The sequence below is a fragment of the Zalophus californianus genome, chromosome 3 (assembly GCF_009762305.2).
Source record: "Zalophus californianus isolate mZalCal1 chromosome 3, mZalCal1.pri.v2, whole genome shotgun sequence".
Lineage (NCBI taxonomy): Eukaryota > Metazoa > Chordata > Mammalia > Carnivora > Otariidae > Zalophus > Zalophus californianus.
In genome coordinates, this window is record NC_045597.1 from 40,415,869 (window position 1) to 40,443,828 (window position 27,960).

Sequence of the window (27,960 nt, forward strand, 5' to 3'; positions counted from 1 at the left end):
CATGTCCCCAGTGCTCCTTAACCCTCTGGGTTCAGTAAAGCTTTATTTTAAGTTTCTGTAGATTGCTCTTAACTTCTAATTTGTTTAGATATGCACTTTAAAGGATGTTTGTCTTGTCCAGTATTTGCCTTATGCCAGTATTACTAGGTTTTTATTGTAATAGCATTTCTAAGCATGTAGCTTATTATATTTTTGAAATCAAAGTATCATAGCACTATGATATCTGTTAATAGATGTGGAAATTTTCCACATCATTTTTTTTAATTTAAAAATTATCTTGTTTCTCTTTATGCTTGTATTTCCTTCACTCATTTTAAGATAACATTTTTCTCTAAGTGTTGTGAAAAAGTAGCATTGAAGTTTTTATTCGATTGTTTTTAAAAGTTTGGATATATTGATCTGTTCATAATTTTGAATGTTGCCATCCATTAACATGGGCAATCTCTCCTTTAGTCGGATTCTTTTTAAAGTGATATTTGTAATTTCTTCATAAATGTCTACTAAAATTTGGTATTTTCTAAGAAGCTTATGTTATTGTTGATGGAAAATTTATCCTGTTGCTTATTTTTTTTTAGTTAATGTTTTTTATTAATCCCTATACAATTCCTTGTCTTCTGGTTTGTTGAAGCAATAGGTCAGACATTTACTACAATGATGTCTGTTAAAGTGGTTAGCCATAAAATCTTCAGCACCACATTCATCTGTAGGGCACTCCCCACAAAGACAACTGATTTTGCTATTCTCATCCACTTTAAAATATTTCAGAACAGCCACTTTAACCTTCTTTTTCTTATTCTTATTCTTGGGAGTGGTGTAAGACTTACTCTTCCTTTACTTGGCACCACGAAGTCTCAACACAAGATGAAGAGTGGACTCTTGGAATATTGCAGTCAGACAAAGTACATGTATCTTCCCATTGCTTACAAAAATCAGTCTCTGCTGATCAAGAGGAATTCCTTCCTTGTCCTGGATCTTGGCCTTTACCGTTTTCTATTGTACCTGGGGTTCAACCTCGGGAGTGATGGTCTTCCCCATAAGGGTTTTCACGAAAATCTGTATCTTGGTGGTGGTTCCACCACAGATGGTAGATCAGAAAGGGATTCTATTGTATTTTTTAAATTAGTTATTGCAATTTTATAAACTCAATGATCATTTGCATATGCTTATCCTCTATCCACAAATTTTAATTTTGATTTTAAAATACTTCTTGATATACTATTTAGGCAGTTATATTTTCTGCAAATGATATTTTCATTTCTTTCTTGCCAATAATCATGATCCTCATTTCCCTTTTCTTGTCTTACAGAATTAGCTAACTTCCAGTATAATGTGAAATGTCTGAGGTATAGTAATTTTTGTTCCCACTAAGCTGAATTGAAATGTTTCTAAAGTTTGATCACTATGGATGACCTTAACTCTACATTTTTAAGATCCCCTTTACTAAGCTAAGTTCCCTTCTATTCTTAGTTTTTAATGATGTATGTATTTTGGGGTGCTGGATGGCTCAGTCAGTTAAGCGTTCACTTTTGCTTTGGCTCAGGTCATGGTCTTGTGGTCATGAGATCTGGCCCCTAGTGGGGCTCTGTGCTTAGTGCAGAATCTGCTTCAGATCCTCTCTCCCTTTCCCTCTCCCTCTCCCGCCAGCTCCTGTGTGCTCTCTCTCAATCTCTCTCTCTCAAATAAATAAGTAAAATGTCTAAAAAAATAATAATAATAAAATGTATGTATTAAAAAATCATCTATACACTTAAACTTTAGTTATTTTTTACTTTGGTTTTTACCTTTATATGTTTTGTATTTATTCAGTTAATGTGGTATTTATTAATAAATGTTCTCATGTTTATCTAGAAAAAATACTGCTGAATGTGATATGGGTGGATTCTTAGAAAGCTAATAAATAACACCCTTTCCTTCATCTAAACAATTAGAAAAAACAATTTGGTTGATTGATGAGAAAGGAAGATCAAAGGAAATCAGATTATTATTTATATTCCCAAAAAAGACAGTGATAGGATACTGTGGCTTATTTTTCTTACCCATGTAGACTTGCTAATTCTTCTGTTCAAAATTAGATAGATTTCCTCTTGGGGTCATTCACACTGCTGGAAAATCCCAAGTCTTTCCATTAAGGTTCTGCTGTGGTAGGTAATCTTTGGGTTTTCCTTGTTTACTTTTTTTTCTTTAATTAGATTTCTAATTTGTCTTTCTATGTCTATTATTGTCACATTTATTTATGTATTTACATATTTAAATATATAAATATATCTTTATGAGAATGGAAATCTCTAGTTTATTTGTAGTATACATTTGCTTTATCTAGTAGGTTTTATTATATATTAATTCATTGAAATTCAGTTCTGTTTCAAAAGTATTCTGATTTCTATTGTAGACTATATATTTTTTCTATTTTTCTGTTCAAAAAAGACTATTTCTTTTTTTACTCTATTTGTGTGTAGATCAGATTAGTATGTCCTGGTAGTTTTAAAACTTTTTATTTATTATTAAGATGAGTATTTATTATTATATTTGTGGTTACAGAGTTTGTTCACTGATTCAAAAAATATTTATACATCACCCACTCTGTGCAAGATACTTTTCTAAGAACTAACACTACATCAGCGAATCAAACAGATACAAACCCATAATTTAATGGATTGCATATTCTAGGAAGAAATTTGGGAGGGGAAAGCAAGATAAAGAAGCAAAATTCATTGTATGATAAAATCTAAGAGAAAAAAAAAAGAGCCTATAGGGAAAAGGAATAAGAATATCAAGAATTATAATGGGTCCAAATGTTTATCCTGCTTACAGACCAACACATTAGCTCACCACAATATTATGGATATTGATTAAAGAGATGAGACTCCTGGGTCAGAGGTAAATGACATTATTACTGACGGGATAGCAAAAATCATGAACATTAGCATATTTGCCTCAGTTCTGCTTGAACCTGAGTCCCACAGGGGCAACACTGATAGGCCAAGAAAGATGCCTGTACCCACAGTTTGTTAAATTACAGAAGAGGAACCTGGAGCATAAAGAACCTGAATCTTTTATAATAGAGAGTAAAAATACCTGTCATTTGTTCTGAAGGAGACACAATATTTTCCAAGATTGTTCATCATACAAATATACCAGAAAGATAGTCCAAAAAAAAAGCCAAAACAAAACAGTTTGTGTCTTTGTTCACAAGACCTGCAGAAATGTAAAAGACTCAAGTGTCTCCCCGTAATATTCACCTCTTGCTTTTACAACATCTTGGCCTCAGTTTAATTTCCTCATGTGTAAACTGCTGTTGGGCATTCTGCATAATGTGACTAACAGTGGCTGAGATCAAATCTGTTCTATATGTCTCACAGGGAACTTAATTAAGGCTGTCCTCTACAGGACTCCAAGCAGCAGAATTTATCAGAGAACAGTTCACCAAGGGACCGTGTTTAAGCTCATTTCAGAGAAATCATCCTAGTCATGTGAGGGCTACAAGATCTACTAGTAATGTTTCTTTAAATATTTGCAAGTATTTCATGACCACTTGTAAGGTGTATGTCACGATTTAAGGAGGGAAATAAATTAATTCCTAGGGTTGAATCCAGAGCAGAAGCATAGTTCCCGAGGCCCATAGAAAGAAAGTGTTGGTTACAACTATTGGGGCCTTGAAAGTTGTACTTACATCTGCTAAGAGGCAGAAGTTGACAATACCTCCAACATAACCTCACAAATGAGTGGTAGGTCCGAGGGTTTCCGGTTCAATTGAATAATTGAGTTCAGTTCTTGTTTTTGGAGGGAAAGTTATTCCAACCTGCCTAACTTGCCCAAACCAACAACCAAATGGCGTTCCTTCAGCCCATGGAAGGACAGAGAAACAGCCAAGAGGATAGGAGTGAGAAAAACATCCTGAGGTATTGACAGGAATTTGTGGGGGACATACAGGATCCAGGGCCATCCCTTTTGTTTCTGACAGACACTTCAAAAGCTAAGGAAAAGAGTGATCAGATTGTGACAGGGTTTTTTTTGACTGCCAGAAAAAGTGAGCATTATAAGTATGCCCACATAATCCCAAGGAACTTTACTTAGTGCGCAGTCCTCTCTGAATTGTGTCAGCAATTACCATCTACCTCTGCTGGTAGAGGTTTGATAAAAATGCAGTCAGGACTGAGGCAGCTGAGGCTCTGACTTGCCCACTAACAGGGCATCATCTAAAGAATGAGATCTTAGGACATCAGAGATAGAGACACACATGCTAAATTCTGACTAACCTACTGGGGGGAAATTCCAAATAGAATTTGTCTCATTAACATTTCTCCACACGAAACTCTCCATTATCATGATAATACTCCCTGGTACTCACGGTAGAGTGAAGTTCAAACATGTAACTCATTAATTTCTGTTATGCCCTCAGATGTAGAAGCAACAATAGTTTATTGATTTGGCCTAAAGGATCTCCCATACAAGGTCATGTTAGTGCCCCTTTCCCACTGTGAAATTTGCCAAACCCCATCCACTGAATTTGGGCACCCCTACTGCCCGAGTATAAGGCAGGATTGTAACTTTGGTGCCTGCATCTAAGAGAGACACGGAAGTTTTATTTCTTCTCCCCCCCAAAGTTACTCACAATACACAGACCAATGTATATGGTTTTCAGTTTTTATTGTGAACAATGTGTCTTTGGCCGACCTCTAATCATCTCAAAGTATGTTAGATGTTAGATCAGGGTAGAGAGAGAGGGAGAGCTCAGGGTTGTAGAGAATGTGGTTCCTTACTCTTCTCTAGTTATCAAGGCCTTTGAGGCACAGTGGCATTCCAACATTCTAAGAACAAAGACTAACAACGAAAATTTGTTTATAGGTCCAGCGTCAGTATGATAAAGCATGGGAAAATGATGGATTTGAAACAAATAGAAACTAAATCAGTAAGTGACATGGCCCACTCTTTTGGCCACTCACCTCCCATATATACTATTCTTGAAACCTAGTAAGATGCAGCTATTTCTCTTTTAGATATGGTTTTACTTTCTTCCCAAAATACAGAGGCAGAAATTCTCAGTACTAATTGTATACATCTCCAGTTATATTAATTACTTAATTCCTGTCAAATTATTACTGATCATGGTGTTCAGTAGTACTTTAACAGAAATTTAGTAGAAATCAATAAGACTTAATTGTGGAAGTTAACAAAAATTATGTATGAAATAAAAATGGGGGGCACCTGGGTGACTCAGTTGGTTAAGCATCTGCCTTTGGCTCAGGTTGTGATCCTGGAGTCCCGGGATTGAGTCCCACTTTGGGCTCCCTGCTCAGCAGAGAGCCTGCTTCTCCTTCTGCCCCTCACCCCGTTCATGTGTGCTCTCTCTCTCTTGCTCTCAAATAAATAAATAAAATCTTAAAAAAAATAAAATAAAAATGGAAAGAAACACAAAGAACAAAATTGTATATATGCACACACATACATGTAAACATAACAAGCAAGGAGAAAATATGCAAAGCTACTAAGGTCATCATTGTGAGGCCATAGTCAACAGCTATGACTTCATTCTTCTACCATCCATTCCATATTTCCCTTGACACTGGTAAAATCTTCAAATGGTCTGAGTTCCTTACTTCGTTGAGTTACATAAATCTTCATTTTTGAATGGTGTGGCTTTCACAATTTCTGCCTCATTTTGGATTCTATAGCTTCCTGTTGATTTTTCCTATGGAAATGGAAGTACTAAGAAATGTCCTAAGAGAATCCCCTGGTCTCCAGACATTCTCTTTCTTGTATTCATCATACAGCTGTAATCCAATTTCTTTTGGGTAACCAAAACTAATCATTCTGTCCGGTAGAACTACCCCTTTTTTGACATGATGTTTTAGTGGCATAAGTATCCCAAAATGACTAGGTGCTGATCTCATCTTCCAAATCAATGGAACCATTGTTGTGTCCATTAGTGGAAGGACTACACAAGTGAGAAATAAGATATCCAAACTGTCAGGTAAAAGTCATTGGTATAGGAAGCAAAACTTTCCTGATTGGCTGATTAAGAATAATGGAAGACTTACATGTACTTCCATTCCTTGATTCCCAGACCCATGTATTCGGGTTATGGGGGGAGACTGCACCATATTATGGTCCTTCATTGAAAGCAAATCCTTATTTGATGGAGTCAAAGCTCCATCCATTCAGAGTGTTGTGTCCTGATAGGTGCCATAACTGAGTCTGAAGACATTCATTCGGAAGGTTCTGAGTAAGGGGATTTGTATTAAGATCAGTTAATTGAATGGGTGTGAACTCATTGTTTTATTTCCTTTTCAATAAAAGTAATTTCTTCATCAGAAACTGTACTCTGTATAGTATATAATGATAGATAAACATTCTGGATGTGCGTGGATGGTGGTGCCAGCAGAAACATTACAGGCAAAGAAGGCAAAACTGTATCCAGAAATTGTGTCAATTGTAGTGAAGACAAATCTCTGTCTCTTAATAATGGAAGATATCCAATGAAATCAGCTTGCCACAGATTGCTGGCTGGTTCTCTGGGTAATGGTTCTATATTATGGGTTCAATGTTGGACTCTGCTCTTGATCCGTAGCTGAACAGTAGTGGTAAGAGGTAAGTCTATGTTGTTAAACCCATTACTAGACTCCTTTCTGCCAATATGACCACTTTATTTATGAGCCAGTTGAACAAGTACTTAAGATATCTGGGGAAAGAGTATGACTCACATCCACAGAGCATATTATTTGTCTATATGATTACTAAAATCCTCTGATTAAGCAGATGCCCTTTGGTGGGCATTCAAATATCTTTAAAGTCTGTACCTTTTCTGAGAGATTCGTCTACATATCTGTTTTTTTTTTAATCCACATCTTTTCTCACATTCAAATGTGGTATAGGTTGCCTTCAATCCAAAAAGTTTACTATGCATTATGCTGCAAGGTATAGCAACTTTTCTTCACCTTAGAGGGGTTGTCTTGGCATGCTGCAGACCACTGAACCCCCAAAAACTTCATTTAAGTAGCAAGCCCCTAAGGTTTTGTTGTGTTTATCTCCTACCCCCTATTTCAAGGGTTGAAAAACTTTTTCTGCAAAGGACAATATAATAAATATTTTAAAATCTGTGGTAGGTATGATGTCTGTCACAACTACTCTGCTGCTCTAGTATAAAAATAACCAAAGACAATATGTAAACAAATGATCATAGTTTCGTCCCAGTAAAACTTTATTTCTAAGTTTGAGATTGTCCATCTCTCCTCCAGTTGGAATATGTCATACTAAGATATGACATATTCCATATCTTCTTACTCATTACTTCTTACTCATTAGATCTAATCAAAATGATGCCATTGGTAATGAGCAGTGGAATGTGAAAAAAAATAAAAGGAAAAAAATCAAAATATTTACAGACAATAGTAGGACAAAGAACAGAATTGACATTGCCCTGAGACAATTGTGAAGCCACACTGTTGGCCCTACTAGGTAAGGGAAAATTCCTTCTCATATTCTATATTGATATAGGGAAGCCAGTATTAGCCAAACCAATAGCTGCATACCAAGTGCCCGGGGTGAGGATTTGCCCAATAAAGGTATTACATCAAAACAGCAGTTGCAACTCAAGTTAAAACCAGAATAGGCTGGAAATAATACAGTTATTATTCAAGTACCCTCTGACTTGTGTGCAGACTAAACAGGTGACATACCTTGAATTTAATAATTGTTACTATGAATGATTTTTTAAATACATTTAAAAATTAAAATTAAAAAATGGCATTATCACCTGCAGTTTCACCAAGGACATGACAGTGCTTCTGTTTAATTATCTTGGTAGAGGGGAGACTAGGAGGAGTCTCATTATGATAGAAGATGACTATGACAGAGTTGAGGACAATGGACATACACTTGCAAGGCATGTGCCCCAGAAAAAAACTCATGACAGGTTTTCAAGTATAGAAAGGCAAGTTGCTGAGAAGAAACACCACGGCATGACACTTCTATTAGCAAGGAAGGCTGTATAATTCAGGGTCCAAAATCCTGAGGTTCATCTGGGTCCAAAGTTTCCATTCCAAGTTTCAGGGTCCCTCATTTTTCCTAACCTACACCCTATTTATCACATGAGAAACTTGAGGCTGTAAATCCAGCTGTCATTGCACACAATTAAATTTTTTTTTGAGATTTTATTTATTTATTTGAAAGAGAGAGTAAGAGCGAGCAAAAGCCAGCGAGAGAGAGAGAAAGAGAGAGCATGAGCAGGGGAAGCGGCAGGCAGAGGGCAGAGGAAGAAGCAGGCTCTCCACTGAGCGGGGAGCCTGATGCAGGGCTCGATCCCAGGACCCCGGGATCATGACCTGAGCCGAAGGCAGACACTTAACTGACTGAGCCACCCAGGCACCCCCACAATTAAATTTTGTATTTCTTTTTAACAATGTTGGTTCTGATGATACAAGAAGTAACAGATCATTTTATGGCTGTTATGGAAGTTCTGTAGTTTTCAGACTGATTTTAAACTGAGAGTTAAAGACTTGAGCTGGTCATTTTCTTTCTATAAGCGGTGCATTCAAAGGAATGCATGTAACACCACAGTCAGACAGTGGTCCGTAATTACCCCGGAAACAGTCAAGTGGAGCAGCCTCTTGGGCTCTCAAGGTACCTGTTTCTGTTAGAATTTTATCACGATCAACCCCATGTGATGACTTGATAAATGAGATGCCACTCCATGCTGTGCATTACTAGCTTCCCAGTGACCATTTACAAGGAGCTCAGCACTGCACTGAAACCCAATCCAACCCATTGTAGAGAGGCTGTGGGCCAGAATCACTCCTAGTGTCAACTCTGTATCAGTCAGATCCAATCGGGAGTCAGGAAAAGCTCTTATTTTGAGAAAGGGAATTTTAACAGAAACAGTGTTCAATTAGGCAAAGGTGGTTGACTACTTAAAGAGGTAAGGAAATACTCAGGAGATCTAAAATTAGTGAAGGCAAACACAAAGCTACTATCTATAGTCGAGTGATGACAAAGGAAGATGCCCACCCAAAGACAGATTCAAATTTCTTTGAAAAGGGTTAGACAGGGGCGCCTGGGTGGCTCAGATGGTTAAACTGCTGCCTTCTTCTCAGGTCATGATCCCAGGGTTGTGGGATCAAGTCCCGCATCGGGCTCCCTGCTCCTCAGGGAGCCTGCTTCTCCCTCTGCCTCTCTCTCTCTCTCTCGTGAATAAATGAATAAAATCTTAAAAAAAAAAAAAAGGGGTTAGACAAACTCAGAAGCCAACAGCCTTACTGGTGTCAAAGCAAGTTGCCTGAGAGGGCAAGCTGGAGCTACACTGTTGGAGTCACCCATGGTTGTCACAAGGTGTGGTCTAGAGACTTGGTGTGCCTGACCTGTACCTAGCGGTCACTAGGTGGGGAGAGTTAATGGAGCGCACTGCCACAGCTGCTATGGAAGTGGCTCCTTGCTAGGGAAACGCAGGTAGTAAGAAGCAGTTGTTAGGTACGGAAATAGTTGTCTCAGGGGTGGTAGAAACTTACTCATAGAAATAGCCCACTGACTGGGAGAGTGTGGCCTGAAGTGGTAGCAGGGATGCTCTTTACATCAGGTCCTAGGGGTAGGTAGACAAATGTCTCTTGACAGCTTGACTAAAACCTGCCATTATAGCATCCTCGTGTTGGGAGAGTCTGTGAGGTCTACTAATATTGTTGGGAAAATATAACTGAAAACTAAATCTCCTGCTACTCGAGAAAACCTCTTTACAAAAGGAGAAGAGAAATAAAGCCAGTTTTATTATTGAAAGAGTATGAAACCATCATGTGATGTGCATCACAGGCATTTCCTAAATAGATTGCAAAAAAAACCACTACGAAATCTTACCATTGTACATAGCCAAGTGATATATTTTATACATTTTCAGGATAAATAATAACTAATCCTTGATTAAGAGGACTGTACGGCACCATTTGTTACATATAGCTCATCCTAAATCACCTGGTAATTGGAGTAGCCACTTGTTTTGCTAAATGCTTTTAAAAGAAAAAAAAAATATTTCTTGTATCTTTACGACAGGAGAAAGGCTAGGTTTGGAGCTTGGAGCCAGGAAAGTGGGAGACAGGGCTGACATCTTGCATTTCAAGAGATGGCCCCCAAGCCTTGACAGGCTCCCCAGTTCCTGGGATACTCTTTCACCCATTGCATAGATTTACTTACAGTTCAAAGAGGCAAAGAAAGAACGTATGTTTTCTAAAGTAAACACTTCAAAAAGGGGAGGAAGTTGGAAGTCTCTTCCCTTATTTTTAGCAAGGAGAATTAAACTTCCATTTGCAATATGTGTTTGTTCTTACAATATGAGCATCAATGGGTCTCAGCAACCATGCTTAATAAAGGAAGCCTGGAAGCAGGACCACAACTGGGAAAGGAAGTGGCGTCCTACCTTGGTCTCCTTCCAGTGTCCCTAGAGTGCTCTCTCTTGACAAAGCTGAACATGTTTGCTAGCTGTAAAGAAGAGATTTTTAGGAAGAGGGTATTGCTCTAGACAAAGAAGGGTTGATTAGGAGCTGAGGGACGATAAATTGATAACCTTGCCCACATCCTATACACACTTTGCTTACTCTACTTTTTATGTCTAAAATCCCAAGATATTACATCATAAAAGCATATAGATATATAAATTATTACTCTTTATTGCGACAAGGGCCCCATGTGGGACCCCACTGTTGTGTGGTACTATCATTTAATCTATCGATGGATAATAAGTTGTATCCACAATGCACAGTTTAAAACTGCAAACACTACTGCAACAAGATATACTTGCATATGTGTATTTTTGGATTTTTGCCCGTGTATTTTAGAATAGATTTCTTGAAATGAGATCTCAGTGTAAAAGGGGAAACGCATATGTAATTTGCCAAATTCCCTTCCATAAGGTTGTACCATTTTGCTTTCCCAACAAAAATGTGAGTTCTTGCTTCTCTGTAGCCTTGGCAACCAAGTATTTTTGCAAACTTCTGAATGTTTGCCAATCATATAGATAGGATATGGTGTATAAGCAAAGCTGTAATTTGCATTTGTATTTAGTTATATCGTTTAATCCTCTCTTTTAGAGAGTTTATTGTCTTTACTCTTAAAGTAAAAGAAGTGAACTTAGAATTTGAATTTGGAATGCTACCCTAAGCAGTCTTCTTTTAATCTCCTAGACATATGGATCTTTTTTTTAATATTGATTCAAACACAATAAGGCATTTATTAATGAGTAAGATATACTTCAGAAACATGCATTGTTTCTGGAAACATGGTTATTATATAAAGAATTAATATAGAAACAATTTATTAATAGATTTAAGGGGATTGGCAAAGTAAGCTGAGAACTCCTTATAAAAAGTAGGAAGATAAATATTAGAAAAACCGCCTAAGACACGTGGAAAAACAAAAACAGATACCTGTGAATCTTGGAGAGAAAAAAAAATGTGAAGTTCAAATGAGAAGTCAGAGGAGGTACAGTAATATTGCTGATTAGATCTGTCTTAAGGTAAGACGCATTACTTGTTCTAGAAAAAGTAGAAGAGGACAAGATACAGATCTTTCTTCAAAAAAGCATCTCTACAATAAGTTTCAACAGTTACATTTACATTTAGAAATACAAGTTAAGAACTATTTTCATAAGGAAAAAACAAAACACACCACAACAAAACAAATCTCCACTCAAGCATTTCAATCTTAATGCCACCCAATCATAACCAAACATTTTGGACTAGTTTGTTTGTTTGTTTCTTTGTTTTTTGCACGATTAATTTAATGGTCTGTTTCTTCTTCTCCATTTCCCCACAAAAGACTACTATTTTTAAAACTTACTTTTACTAGGGTATTTATACTCCATTTAATTTTTAGAAATAACTGGCTTTGACTACAAATATCCGCTATATCGTTATGATGGCAAACTCATGGAAATCAAATCTAGTTTATGTGAGCTTATATTTGTTCACTTAACTACCAAATTGACCTGGGCAATAACCAATCCCACTTTTGTTTGGTGAAAATGCATAGAATATATATGAGTGAAGTAGTGTGCATTAGGGTGGGTGAGGTGTAAGAGAAGTGTTTATAAATTCTACAACAAAAAAAAAAAAAAAGAAAATTTAGTTAGATTTAATAGAAGCTGACATACTTCAGGTGTTTTTTAACCCCATCACTTTTTATGTGGGTGTGACTCTCAGACAATATCTCTGAAAGTATTGTTTCTTTTCCAAATTCATTCACCTCAGTCTCAGCAGAATAACTTAATTAATACACAAAGTATGAAAATAGTGTCCCTCATATTTATAAATAAATGAATTTTAAATACTTATGTACCTTGGGTCATCATCCTCTCAACCAAAATTTTAATTTGCATTTGACTTAAACACAGTTGTTTTTCAATGAGTTTCAGAAACATCAACTTCATACATACAGAAAAAAAAATGTAAACTGATTTCTCCATGTGAAAAAGATTGGAGTTTTTATTTAAAACAAACAATATTGGGACACCTGGGTGGCTCAGTCGATTAAGCGTCTGCCTTCGGCTCAGGTCATGATCCCAGAGTCCTGTGATCCAGTCCCACATCAGGCTCCCTGTTCAGTGGGGAGCTTGCTTCTCCCTCTGCCTGCCATTCCCCCTGCTTGTGCTCTCTCTGTCTCTCTCTCTCTCTCTCTCTGACAAATAAAAAAATTAATTAAATCTTTTAAAAAATAAAACAAACAATATAAATTTGTCAGTGTAATTTGATGGCCGCTTTAAAAAGCAGATGTAATCTTAGGCTTAAGTTATACAAGAATAAAATATAGATCTAGGGAGGAGATAGCCTCATTACATAGTTTGATGGTTAGAATTTATCTAGAGATGATATAGAAAAGCCCACATACAGTCTCATTGTAATTATACATGCAAAGAGTTCACTACCAATGTTAATTTGAGATGGTGAGGACATAAAAATACTTTCACTTGTGACCTTCAAGTACTCACTCTAAATCAGGTATCAGTAAATATAGACAGGTCTCAGAGATTATACCAGATGTAAGAGGTTCTAAAAATTTACAAACAGTGATGAAATGAATGAATTAGTAAGAATTTGCACTTAAAACATGAAAAATGGGAGGTTTCTAAATGACATTAGAAAAATGATATCTGCTCAATATAACCTTTTGCAAATATTTAAAACAATATTAGAATTAAGACTGACAATCTTTGTGGTAGACTGTGTTTATTAAATGAGAGTGGATTGGCCATCCCATTTGTTCCTTCTTGCTGTTAGCCAAGAGATGGATGGTCCTTTGCTTGAGGTAGAGGATATAAGAATCTACAAGGCACGGTTCCTGCTCCCCAATTTACATCAATCCATTTTTGTTAAAACAATTTTGGTACGTTTTTCAGTAAGTTAACCAGATGATTTTCACTGGTTCTTTGTTTTTTTTTTCTTCTTAAGAATACTCCTTCCCCAACACACACACACACATACACACACACACGTACACATATGCACAGAGCCATGAGTTTGTAATTGTTAACTTTCTTGACACTTAACATATATTTCACCCGGATAGCATAAATTTAGATTGAATTTCCAGTGTAGAGTTTTTCCGATTTGTAAGCACTTTTATTTCCTTGTTTTTACCTTGTTCCTTTTAAGAGTATGTCACTATCATATGACCTCACTGATATGAGGAATTCTTAATCTCAGGAAACAAACTGAGGGTTGCTGGAGTGGTGGGGGTGGGAGGGATGGGGTGGCTGGGTGATAGACATTGGGGAAGGTGTGTGCTATGGTGAGCACTGTGAATTGTGCAAGACTGTTGAATCACAGACCTGCACGTCTGAAAAAAATAATACATTATATGTTAAAAAAATGAAGAAGAAGAAGAAGATAGTAGGAAGGGAAAATGAAGGGGGCAAATCGGAGGGGGAGACGAACCATGAGAGACTATGTACTCTGAAAAACAAACTGAGGGTTTTAGAGGGGAGGGGGATGGGGGGATGGGTTAGCCCGGTAATGGGTATTAAAGAGGGCATGTACCGCATGGAGCACTGGGTGTTATATGCAAACAATGAATCATGGAACACTACATCAAAAAGTAATGATGTAATGTGGGGTGATTAGCATAATGTAATAAAAAAAGAGTATGTCAAATACCATATATATAGATTTTGTCCATGTTGAAACTCTACTAGCATGGCTAAGACATACTAAATTCCTCTATCACTTTACAAATTCTGGCGTGTGTTTGTTTTTCTATTCGTAGTTTACCTGGGGAGATACAGATAACATTTATGATCTTTACTTGCTCATATGAGAATTGCTGCTGTTAAAATACCCTGAAAACAGCATTTCAAATTAAGCCAAAAATGATTTGCCCCATGCTGTTGTCATCTTGTGTGAGACTTAAACAAGAAACAACTGTGAAATAAAAGCTACTAGTAATGCCCAGAAAACTGAAGTGAAACATAAAGAAACTCAACCATGACGGGATAGTTCATTTTCTTTCCCCATGCTTCTACTAAATGAAAAGGAGATGATAATGTGTGACATAAAGTTGAAAGAGATCACAAAACAACAGATATTAATTCTAAATATAGTAAGAATGTATAAAATGGATCATTTCTCTAGTAGTTTGGTCTTCATATAATTAAATGACTATGCACTACTGGTGTATTAAATGGTGATCCATTGAATGTGATATTCTTTAAAATTAGAAGAAATGACTTCTGAATAATTGAGTTTTTTACAACATGAGTATCAATATTGGAAGAGTTATTTCATATTCTGCTTGTTTCAATTAAAATTACTGCATATTTATTACTGGACCAAGAACACTAGTTTTTAGAGTAATATTTTTCCAAGTCTTTGACTGCTATAGGGGCCATTTTCTTGACAAGTTTTGCTCTATTTTCTAGGTTTTAAACCTCTAGACCCTGCGGTCATGTTAATGCGGTACCTGGTGGAGTAGAAAGAAACTGAACATACTTCAAATCAACTACACTTCAACACAGTGTTCTCTTAAGTTACATGAAGCATGATGAAAATTGTTAATGTATGTGAAATCATTAGTTCCATTTCCAACATTATCCTATTTAAAAGAATCAAATACAATTTGTAATTAACATGGGACTATCAATGAAGTTGTCATTTGGAAGGGTGATTATTAGCCATTAAAAAGTGAAAAAATCTATTTACTCTCACATCTGATATCCTGTGTGGGCATTTTGAAAAGTGCAATAGTATTTGAAGCCATGTTTCAACTCAGAATTCATGTGTTAATAACCCTGTGCTACAATAGCAATTCAGAATAGTTCTATAAAAATCAATTTACAGTTAAATTTATATTTAATATTCACTCTGTGATTTTCTCTTATGAAGTTCTTAGGAAATCTTACTCAAGTTGCACTTTGTTTAATGGAGAGTGAAGCACACATCTGTTTGTACTATTAGCTTATTATTAGGTGAACCATGAGCTTTTAAATTAGTGGCCCCAATATCTAACATTTTAGTATATAATGTTATATAAAAACAAATGAGAATTTTATGGATTTTCTGTTTTTAAACATTTCTTAATATGTGATTGATTCCAAAATTAATTTAGGCTTTTTTAACAATTAATAAAATGTGGCATAGGAACTATGCTTTCAAAGCTCGTTGGGTGTTATTACACTATTCTATCAATTGCATTTTTTATGCATATGTATTATTGAATTTGAGCCTTTTAAAAACTTTATTAAGTTAGTACTATATGCTTAGACAGGAGACACGCCAAAGAAATCTTCCCTGAGCTCCAAATGTTAGTAATGACAAAGTCAGGATTCTTTAAAGCAGGCTTGTCTGGCTCTAAATGCGTTATTCTTTGCACTGTGAGGGAGTATTTATTATTTAAAGCTGGCTCTGGAACCTTTTATAACATTTAGTCAATTAAATCTAAATCAGTAGGGTAATATGTTAAACACATAACAGGAGGGTATTTAGTCTAACTGAAGTACAAGAAGGGAACGTTTTGACAAAGTCAATATATTTACAAACACAATAATCTCTCATAATCTTTAGCCTTAAAACTTTCCTCTTATTATGTGTTTGGTTTTCTTTTTATTCTGATACTACAAATATAGATTACCAAAGCTTTGTTTCCAAATAGTGTTTACAAATTAGTTGAAATCATTAAATTAATAATTTTAATATACTTACTTGCTAATGTCTGTGCTAACCCATATATTTCTTCCTAAGACAAGTAAAAATGTTATAGCATTTTCAAGGTTAGAAGCTTTCAGAGAAAAGAAGTTTTCCATCTGTATTTTTTATGATGATATTAGTTGATCTACGTCTGGTATCTCTAACAGATATGCCCTGTAGGGACCAGATTCAATTGAAAGAAGCGGGGGGGGTTGGACATGAGAAATAAATGGAAGACATTGATAATCAATCATGGAGTTCTTTCCTACTTAGTGTGGACAAGACCTCAAAATCCTTCTCAACAAGTACTCCGGGAAGCCACTACCAATTGATCAGAGTTGGCATGTCAGTTGAAACCTATTTACCATCCCTGCCCTCAATTCCATTCATAACACAGTTGCCAAACTTGTCTTTCTAACATTTCATTCCCCTACTAAAATCCATCGTTGACTTGACATTCCCTTTAAAATGAAACACAAACTCTTGAATATAGCATAAAATGGTAACACAGCTTCTGCTTATTTCTTCAGCCACGACGCCAATCCTACTCTCCCAAATACACCTCAACACAGACACATGTATATACCCTTTCTCTCACTCTCTCACACACACAGTGCATTCCCAAATAGACACACACATACACACATATACCACCACATACTTTAACATACACTTACAGACAGACACATAAAGAGACACACATTTGCACTCAACTCAAATAAGAAAATTAAAAGATTATTCCAAATCTTTCAAAAGTTGCATATTTTTTTGTCTCTATTTCACTCCCCATCATCCTTCACACTTTTTGAATTGTGTAATCCCTACTTAGCCTTTCTGACAAATCTCTTCCTTGATTATTGGGCTGAGTTCTGTGTCCAAGATGCCTCTTTTATATTGCTTTTTAGAAAACCATTAGCACTCAGTATTTACTATTGTCATCATATTGACTAGATTGCATTTATTAATATTGGTTTAATTGTCTATATAGACTGAACATATGTGAGAGTAATATGGGATAATTACTTGTTTTCTAATGCATAGAATTTGTATACCATATAATAAACATTCAACAGTTATTTGTATTAATTGAACATATATTGTTTCACTATTTTATAATTTATATACTAATACATATTTATCGCATTATATGTGTTACTATTATAAGTGTTTTGTACGTACTAATTCACTTAACCCTCACAATAGCCTTTGACTTAAAGACTACATTCCAGCTATAGAGATGAGAAACTTGATGTCTTTATTCAATTTTCCCCAAAGGAGACTGGGATGAGGATTATTAAGCAAATGATTTATCTAGAAAGTACTCCCAGGAGAAACCAGAAGGAAATAGAGGAAGCAGGTTGGGAAGGTAAAGAAGCCAAGTAAGGTGTAATTTCTAGCTAAGCGTGACCTTATCCCAGGGGGAAGTTCTAGAATATAAATTAGGCCTTATATATTGTCCTGAAGGCAAATGAGCTGAATTTTTACCCTACTGCATCAGTTAGTCCTTGGCTAACAATACCCCAGGCAGTTATAAGCTTCCAGGCACGTCCTCTCTCTCTACCTACAGTCAAAACAGCTTTAGATGCAAATGGGAGTCTTTTGAGTAGAGTTCCTAATGTTGCAGTTTGAAGCCAGTAACACATAGGTGAAGCTGGAATGAACAAAACAGTTAAAGGGATCTAGATCCAAGGAATCCTGGATGGGTTCCTACAGGCTTCATTATAAGGAAATTAAATAACTTGCCCAAGTTCTCCCAGTTAGACAGTAGAGCTGGAATTGGAATGCTGAGCTTCCTGTTCTCAATTCTGTGTCCTTAACTACTGTACTATACTGTTATTCTTCCTTTATGTTAATTTAGAACTTTAATCATTCAGCCTGGTTTCTACCCAATTGACTAAACTATCAGCTAAAATATGCTACACTCTAAAGTCTGACCAAATCATTCTTTGAGGTTTATATTTTGCAGGGTACAATGTGTATTTTGGTAAGAGTAGGGGCTTTGGGATCAGACAGTTCTGGGTTATAATCCTTGATCCACTCTGTATTATTCAGGGTCTCCAGAGAAACAGAATCAATAGCATGCGTGTATATACAAAGATTTATTTTAAGGAACTGATCCACATGGTTATGAAGGCTAGCAACTCCAAAATATGCAGGGTAGCCTGAAAAACTGGAAGAGCTGATGTTACAGTCCTGGCCTAAGTGTCATCTGTGGGTAGAATTCCCAGTTGCTCGGAGGAACTCAGTCTTTGTTCTAGTGAGACCCTCAACTGACTGGATGAGTCCCAACCAAATTACAGAGGGCAATCTGCTTTACAGACAGCTCACAGATTTAAATGCTAATATTCACCCCAAACCATCCTCACAGAAACATCCAGAAATGTGATGTTTCATCAAATGCCTGGGCATCATGGCTCAGTCAAATTGACACAAAATATTAACCATCACACACACTTTTATAACTACCTTTAAGAAACTTACTAATTTCTCAAACTGAGTTTCCTCTTATATTTTTTTCTTGTTTTCTTTATCTTCTACTTGTTTTCTTTATCTTCTTATCATCATTAGTAATGACAACATTGTTAGTTCAAGCCAAGAATTAAATGGCATAGAATGAGAATAGGACAAAGCACCTAGCAATGTAGCCCATAATATATATTCCGTAAATGGCAGTATTTACAGAAAACAGGTCTAATTACTTCATTTTTCTCCCTCAAAATTTGTGGGTTTGGAGATTCAAAGCTTGAAAAGGTACATGTTAATGATTAGCTTGTTTGAATGATTATAACGGATCAGAGCATACGATTGTTCCTTTTATACTGCCCATTTCTTTGCCTTTGTAGAAAAAGGAGAAAAAAATACATAATGTTAAGAATCTTAAAAATAATGGTATCGTGAATAAAAGACTTTAATTTTCAAAAAAATAAGAATGTTCCCCTGCTGAAAATGACTCATTTATAATAATCTAAGTTTCAGGAATATATTAGCTGTCTCAGAACCCTTAAGAAATGTTTAATGCAGTATTGCTTTCCAAGTGTTAAATTGTTTTTACTTTTTCTTTTTTGGTGACTGTTAGAAAAGAAACTGAATATCTTATATTATCCAATGTCTACTACACACAGAATGGACAATGCAGAAATGTTTGCTTATAGTATATTGAAAGCAATATTACATTAAAGTTTCTTAAGTTTTATATTCTCATGATGAAGTGAGACTTACAAAAAATAAAAAATGCACACAACACACTATAAAATCAGCCCATCAGACAGGAATTAAAAAGGGGATTCAATAGACAATTAATAATGAGTGTGAGAGGCAGCAAATCAAGGTGATGGGAGGTAAGGACTGACTTACTGTAGAGACCCAATCATGACCCAAAGGAATGGAAGAAGTTGATCACCCAAGAACTAGGAGATAAGTTTTTAGACATAAGGGAAATCAAATACAAAACACCTGAAATAGGAAAGAAGATAGCATGATATAGAGTCTCAGAGAACCAATGATGCTAGAACATAGTGAGCTGGGGAGAGTAAAGTAACATTAGAGAAGCAGAGGTAGACCAGACAAGAATTGGCCCAATTGTCCACTTTATTCTAAGGTTTTTTTAAAATTTTTTTATTGTTATGTTAATCACCATACATTACATCATTAGTTCTTGATTTAGTGTTCCATGATTCATTGTTTGTGCATAACACCCAGTGCTCCACATAGAACGTGCCCTCCTTAATACCCATCACCTGGCTAACCCATCCCCCCATGCCCCTCCCCTCTAGAACACTCAGTTTGTTTTTCAGAGTCCATCGTCTCTCTTGGTTCGTCTCCCCCTCTGACTTACTCCCCTTCATTCTTCCCCTCCTGCTATCTTCTTCTTTTTCTTTTTTCTTAACATATATTGCATTATTTGTTTCAGAAGTACAGATCTGTGATTCAACAGTCTTGCACAATTCACAGCGTTCACCATAGCACATACCCTCCCCAATGTCTATCACCCAGCCACCCCATCCCTCACAACCCCTACCCCTCATCAACACTCAGTTTCTTTCCTGAGATTAAGAATTCCTCATATCAGTGAGGTCATATGATACATGTCTTTCTCTGATTGATTTATTTCACTCAGCATAACACCCTCCAGTTCCATCCACATTGTTGCAAATGGCAAGATCTCATTCCTTTTGATGGCTGCATAATATTCCATTGTGTATATATACCACTTCTTCTTTATCCATTCATCTGTCGATGGACATCTTGGCACTTTCCACAGTTTGGCTATTGTGGACATTGCTGCTATAAACATCGGGGTGCACGTACCCCTTCGGATCCCTACATTTGTATCTATGTGGTAAATACCCAGTAGTGTAATTGCTGGATCGTATGGTAGCTCTACTTTCAACTGTTTGAGGAACCTCCATACTGTTTTCCAGAGTGGTTGCACCAGCTTGCATTCCCACCAACAGTGTAGGAGGGGTCCCCTTTCTCCACATCCCTACCAACATCTGTTGTTTCCTGACTTGTGAATTTTAGCCATTCTGACTGGTGTGAGGTGGTATCTCATGGAGGTTTTGATTTGGATTTCCCTGATGCCGAGAGATGTTGAGCACTTTTTCATGTGTCTGTGGGCCATTTGGATGTCTTCTTTGGAAAAATGTCTGTTCCTGTCTTCTGCCCATTTCTTGATTGGATTATTTGTTCTTTGGGTGTTGAGTTTGATAAGTTCTTTATAGATTTTGGATACTAGCCCTTTATCTGATATGTCATTTGCAAATATTTTCTCCCATTCTGTTGGTTGTCTTTTGGTTTTGTGGACTGTTTCTTTTGCTGTGCAAAAGCTTTTCATCTTGATGAAATCCTAATAGTTCATTTTTGCCCTTGCTTCCCTTGCTTTTGACGATGTTTCTAGGAAGAAGTTGCTGTGGCTGAAGTTGAAGAGGTTGCTACCTGTGTTCTCCTTTAGGATTTTGATGGGCTCCTGTCTCATGTTTAGGTCTTTCAACCATTTGGAGTCTATTTTTGTGTGTGGTGTAAGGAAATGGTCCAGTTTCATTCTTCTGCATGTGGCTGTCCAATTTTCCCAACACCATTTGTTGAAGAGACTGTCCTTTTGCCATTGGACATTCTTTCTTGCTTTGTCAAAGATGAGTTGACCATAGAGTTGAGGGTCCATTTCTGGGCTCTCTATTCTGTTCCATGTGTTCTATGTGTCTGTTTTTGTGCCAGTACAATACTGTCTTGATGATGACAGCTTTGTTAGAGAGCTGGAAGTCTGGAATTTTGATGCCGCCAGCTTCTTTTCTTTTCTTTTTCAACATTCCTCTGGCTATTCGGGGGTCTCTTCTGGTTCCATACAAATTTTAGGATTATTTGTTCCATTTCTTTGAAAAAAGTGGATGGTATTTTGATGGGGATTGCATTGAATGTGTAGATTGCTCTAGGTAGCACTGACATCTTCACAATGTTTGTTCTTCCAATCCATGAGCATGGAACATTTTTCTATTTCTTGTGTCTTCTTCAATTTCTTTCATGAGTATTTTATAGTTTTCCGAGTACAGATCCTTTGCCTCTTTGGTTAAATTTATTCCTAGGTATCTTATGGTTTTGGGTGCAGTTGTAAATGGGATTGACTCCTTAATTTCTCTCTCTTCTGTCTTGTTGTTGGTGTATAGGAATGCCACTGATTTCTGTGCATTGATTTTATAGCCTGCTACTTGACTGAATTCCTGTATGAGTTCTAGCAGTTTTGGGGTGGAGTCTTTTGGGTTTTCTACATACAGTATCCTATCATCTGCAAAGAATGAGAGTTTGACTTCCTCTTTGCCGATTTGGATGCCTTTGATTTCTTTTTGTTGTCTGATTGCTGTGGCTAGGACTTCTAATACTATGTTGAATAACAGTGGTGATAGTGGACATCCCTGCCACGTTGCTGACTCTAGGGGAAAAGCTCTGAGCTTTCCCCATTGAGAATGATATTGGCTGTACGTTTTTCATAGATGGCTTTTATGATATTGAGGTATGTACCCTCTATCCCTATACTCTGAAGAGTTTTGATCAAGAAAGGATGCTGTACTTTGCCAAATGCTTTTTCTGCATCTATTGAGAGGATCATATGATTCTTGTTCTTTCTTTTGTTAATGTATCGTATAACGTTGATTGATTTGCAGATGTTGAACCAGCCTGGCAGCCCAGGGATAAATCCCACTTGGTCATGGTGACTAATCCTTTTAATGTACTGTTGGACCCTATTGGCTAGTATTTTGGTGAGAATTTTTGCATCCATGTTCATCAAGGATCTTGGTCTGTAGTTCTCCTTTTTGATGGGGTCTTTGTCTGGTTTGGGGATCAAGGTAATGCTGGTATCATAAAATGAGTTTGGAAATTTTCCTTCCATTTCTATTTTTTGGAACAGTTTCAGGAGAATAGGTATTAATTCTTTAAATGCCTGATAGAATTCCCCTGGGAAGCCATCTGGCCCTGGGCTTTTGTTTGTTGGGAGATTTTGGATGACTGCTTCAATTTCCTTAGTGGTTATAGGTCTGTTCAGGTTTTCTATTTCTTCCTGGTTCAATTTTGGTAGTTGATACATCTCTAGGAATGCACCCATTTCTTCCAGGTTATCTAATTTGCTGGCATACAGTTGCTCATGATATGTTCTTATAATTGTTTGTATTTCTTTGGTGTTGGTTGTGATCTCTCCTCTTTCATTCATGATTTTGTTGATTTGGGTCATTTCTCTTTTCTTTTTGATAAGTCTGGCCAGGGGTTTATCAATCTTGTTAATTCTTTCAAAGAACCAGCTTCTAGTTTCGTTGGTCTGCTCTACTGTTTTTTTGGTTTCTATTTCATTGATTTCTGCTCTGATCTTTATTATTTCTCTTCTCCTGCTGGGTTTAGGCTCTATTTGCTGTTCTTTCTCCAACTCCTTTAGGTGTAGTGTTAGGTTGTGTATTTGAGACCTTTCTTGTTTCTTGAGAAAGGCTTGTATTGCTATATACTTTCCTCTCAGGACTGCCTTTGCTGTATCCCAAAGATTTTGAACAGTTGTGTTTTCATTTTCATTGGTTTCCATGATTTTTTTTAGTTCTTCTTTAATTTCCTGGTTGACCCATTCATTCCTTAGTAGGATGCTCTTTAGCCTCCATGTATTTGAGTTCTCTCCAACTTTCCTCTTGTGATTGAGTTCTAGTTTCAAAGCATTGTGGTCTGAAAATATGCAGGGAATAATGCCAATCTTTTGGTACTGGTTGAGACCTGATTTGTGACCTAGGATGTGATCAATTCTGGAGAGTGTTCCATGGGTACTAGAGAAGAATGTGAATTCCGTTGCTTTGGGATGGAATGTTCTGAATATGTCTGTGAAGTCCATTTGGTCCAGTGTGTCATTTAAAGTCTTTATTTCCTTGTTGATCTTTTGCTTAGATGATCTGTCCATTTCAGTCAAGGGGGTGTTAAAGTCCCCCACTATTATTGTATTGCTGTCAAAGTGTTTCTTTGCTTTTGTTATTAATTGCCTTATATAATTGGCTGCTCCCATGTTCGGGGCATAGATATTTATAATTGTTAGATCTTCTTGTTGGATAGACCCTTTAAGTAGGATAGAGTGTCCTTCCCCATCTCTTATTACAGTCTTTGGTTTAAAATCTAATTTGTCTGATATAAGGATTGCCACCCCAGCTTTCTTTTGGTGTCCATTAGCATGGTAAATGGTATTCCACCCCCTCACTTTCAATCTGGGGGTGTCTTTGGGTCTCAAATGAGTCTTTTTCAGATAGCATATCGATGGGTCTTGTTTTTTAATCCAATCTGAAAGCCTGTGTCTTTTGATTGGGGCATTTTGTCCATTTACATTCAGGGTAACTATTGAAAGGTATGAATTTAGTGCCATTGTATTGCCCGTCAGGTGACTGTTACTATATATTGTCTTTGTTCCTTTCTGATCTGTGCTGCTTTTAGTCTCTCTCTTTGCTTAGAGGACGCCTTTCAATATTTCTTGGAGGGCTGGTTTCGTGTTTGCAAATTCCTTTAGTTTTTGTTTGTCCTGGAAGCTTTTTATCTCTCCTTCAATTTTCAATGAGAGCCTAGCTGGATATAGTATTCTTGGCTACTTATTTTTCTCATGTAGTGCTTTGAAGGTATCATGCCAGTCCTTTCTGGCCTGCCATGTCTCTGTGGATAGGTCTGTTGCCAATCTAATATTTCTACCATTGTAGGTTACATATCTCTTCTCCCTAGGTGCTTTCAGGATTTTCTCTTTGTCTCTGAGACTCGTAAGTTTTACTATTAGATGTCGGGGTGTTGACATATTTTTATTGATTTTGAGAGGGGTTCTCTGTGCCTCCTGGATTTTGATGCCTGTTTCCTTCCTCACATTAGGGAATTTCTCTGCTATTATTTGCTCCAATATACCTTCTGCCCCTCTCTCTCTTTCTTCTTCTTTTTCTGGGATCCCAATTATTCTAATGTTGTTTCGTCTTATCGTATCGCTTATCTCTCGAATTCTGCCCTTGTGATCCTGTAGTTGTTTCTCTCTCTTTTTCTCAGCCTCTTTATTTTCCATCTTTTGGTCTTCTATATTGCTGATTCTCTCTTCTGCCTCATTTATCCTAACAGTTAGTGCCCCCATTTTGATTGCACCTCATTAATAGCCTTTTTGATTTCGATTTAGATTTTAGTTATTTTATTTCTCCCAAAAGGGTTTCTCTAATAACTTCCACGCTTTTTTCAAGCCCAGCTAGTATCTTTAAAGTCATGATTCTGAACTCTAGGTCCAACATCGTACTAATGTCCGTATTGAGTAGGTCCCTGGCTGATGGTACTATCTCTTGTTCTTTTTGCTGAGGTGATTTTTTTCGTCTTGTCATTTTGTCCAGAGGAGAACAGATGAATGAGAGAACAAAATGCTAACAGGTTAACAATGCCCCCAGCAAATATACTCTATACAAATCAGAAAAGACCTGAAACCAGGGGAAAAGAAAGGGAAAGAAAGAAAAAAGAAAGAGAAAAGAAAGAAAGAAAAAAAACAAAAAGAAAAAGATTAAAAACAAAAACAGAACAATACAAAAAAAACGAATATGATCAAATATGATCAGGCTAGTGCATAGATCAATGCCACACACTAGATTTTGGGTGTATTTTGGTCTGTGAGAAAAAAGTGCCTCCTAAAATTTTAAAGGAAGAAAGACTTATATATGTACAAAATAAGGGTTGGTAGAATGAACGGATGGAAGATGACTGTAAAGATGAAAATTATAAAAGATTTTATAAAAGGAATTGATACGATAAGTTGTTTGAAAAAAGAAAGAAGAAGATTAAAAAAAAAAAGGGAGAGACTGTGATCAGGCAGGAGACTAGAATAAAGCCATACACTAGTGATTTTGGGTATATTTTGATCTGTTAGAAGAAACTGTATCTCAAAATTTTAAAGAGAGAATAACTTATATATATATATATATGCCAAAAATAAGGGCAACTACTATGAAGGGATAAAATATGACTCTAAAATGAAAAATAAAAAAAATGTTTTCTTAAAAAGAGGGATTGATAAGATGTTGGTTGAAAAAGGGAAAAAGAGAAATTAAAAAAACAGTTAAAAAATTAACTTTGAAAAACTAATGAATCATGGTAAAAAAAGCCATGAATTCTATGTGCAGTATTCCCCTAGCGCTGGAGCTCTCCCGTTCTCCTTGATTGGTAAACTTGGTCTTGGCTTGCTGGCTATTCGTGCTGATCTTCTGGGGGAGGGGCCTGTTGCCATGGTTCCCAAATGTCTTTGCCGGAGGCGGAATTGCCCCGCCCTTGTCGGTCCCAGCTAAGCAAGCTGCTCGGGTTTGCTCTCAGGAGCTTTTGTTCCCTGCAAGCTTTCCGTAAGGCCTTGGAGGATGACAGTGAAAATGGCGGCCTCCCAATCTCCACCCCAGAGGAGGCAAGAACTCGGGGCTCCACTCCCCAGTGTGCCCCCAGAGAAAAGCAGCCAGTCACTCCCGTGTCCCCGGTCTCTGGCCGCACTCCGTGCTCACCCGGCCTGTGACCGAGTGTTTCTATCTCTGGCACCCGACCCCGTGTGGAGTCTCCAAACCCAGCAGATCTCTGCGGTGTGCTCCCGCTCTGCTCCTCCCGGGGGGAGGAAAGGGAGTCTCCCTGGATCTGCCGCTTGTTGGGTCCCTGCTGGAGGGGCAGTGTCCCGAGTGGGCTGCGGATCACAGTTTATGGCCACCCCGAGCTGAGAGCCCGCGCCTCAGCTCCGTCTCTGCAGCCGGCTTCCCCGCTCCGATACCTGGGAGCTCTGCCGCACTCAGGCACCCCCGGTCTTTCTGTGACCCCGAGGGTCCTGAGACCACACTGTCCCACAAGGGTTCCACCTCCCGCTTAGCCACTGGAGCGACGTCCCTCCGCGGAGCCGACTTATAAAAGTTCTGATTTTGTGCTCCGCGGCTCTATCACTTGCCAGAAGCGGCCGATGGAGGCCCCCTCCCCCGCCGTCTCTCCTCCCGAATATCGCCTCGGATTCACTTCTCTGCACGTCCTACCTTCCAGTAAGTGGTCGCTTCTCTGTTCAGAGAGTTGTTGCTACTCTCCTCTTCGATCTCCTGTTGAGTTCGTAGGTGTTCAGAATGGTTTGATCCCTATTCAGCTGAATTCCTGAGACCAGAGGAAATCCAGGTCTCCTACTCCTCCGCCATCTTGCTCCGCCCCCCACTTTATTCTAAGTTAATGAGAGCTAGGTGGTCGCAGATCAAGAGTGAAAGTATAATGTAAGTTTTGAGAACCAAGGCGGAGCATGGGAGTATGCAATTTAGAACACTGAAATGAAAATAGGAATCCATTTGACAAAAAGGAAAACAAAAAAACAGGTGTTCAAGATTTTTGTTAGAGGCAAAAGCATAGAGGGATGTTAGGTGTAATGGAATAACTTTTTTAAAATTAAGGGAATTTAGTTCTAGAATCATGGTATTAAATACATAAATCACATGGTGTCATGGCCACACATTCTATCTCCACTACTACAAGTTGGTGGAGATATGACTTAGTGATCTCCTCTTTGGTTTTTCCTAGAACGGTGAAAGAAACACACACTCCCCTTCTCTGACTCACAGCACAATTCCCAATCTCCCTATAGGTATTATCATGACAAAGAAGCCCTCTTTCATAAATAAGAAGCCTTTCCTTATTTTGGTAGCTCTTCCAGCCACATAGTTTCCATAGCAAATTTGTGCTAAAATCAAGTTCTTTATTCACAATTCTTTGACTTTGTCAATCTCTCTAATCCATTTATCTCACCATTGGGTCAATATTTATGAAGACATCCTGTCTTCACTTCTTTCCATAACTCACTTAAATTTTATAATCCATCATAAGTAGTGTTAAATCCTTTCTACTTAACTTATTCCCCTAACACACTTTAATCACAATTGTTTGCTTAATTGTTTAATTTCCTTGACTCTATGCTTCTTGACCTCAAGGATATTGCTTATTTACTTGACAGTTCTTTCTTTAGCACTAAGAAGGCACTATCTATATTTATACTTATATCTTTGTACTAATGTTATAACTGAGTCCAATGATTTATTGATATAGCCAACTTGCCCAGTAAAAAATATCTAATCAATAAGAAGCAGTGTATTATAACAAAAAACAATGATTTAAGAACCTGTTCTGGGGCAAAAAAAAAAAAGGTTATACACATATCTATCTCCTAATTTCCAGGCATACAAAAAATAGGCAAAGTGGAGAAACAAGTTATAAACTAGTAAGTAGACAGATAATACATACATTGCTAATAGTCCCTTTTAGCACTGTAGCTATAAAAACCTAAATAGCA

At 37.2% G+C, this 27,960-nt stretch overlaps 1 pseudogene; it reads right to left on the reverse strand.

Moving 5' to 3' along the window:
* Window positions 1–588: 588 nt before the first annotated feature.
* Window positions 589–6,158, reverse strand: LOC113920469 (annotated as a pseudogene).
* Window positions 6,159–27,960: the final 21,802 nt, after the last annotated feature.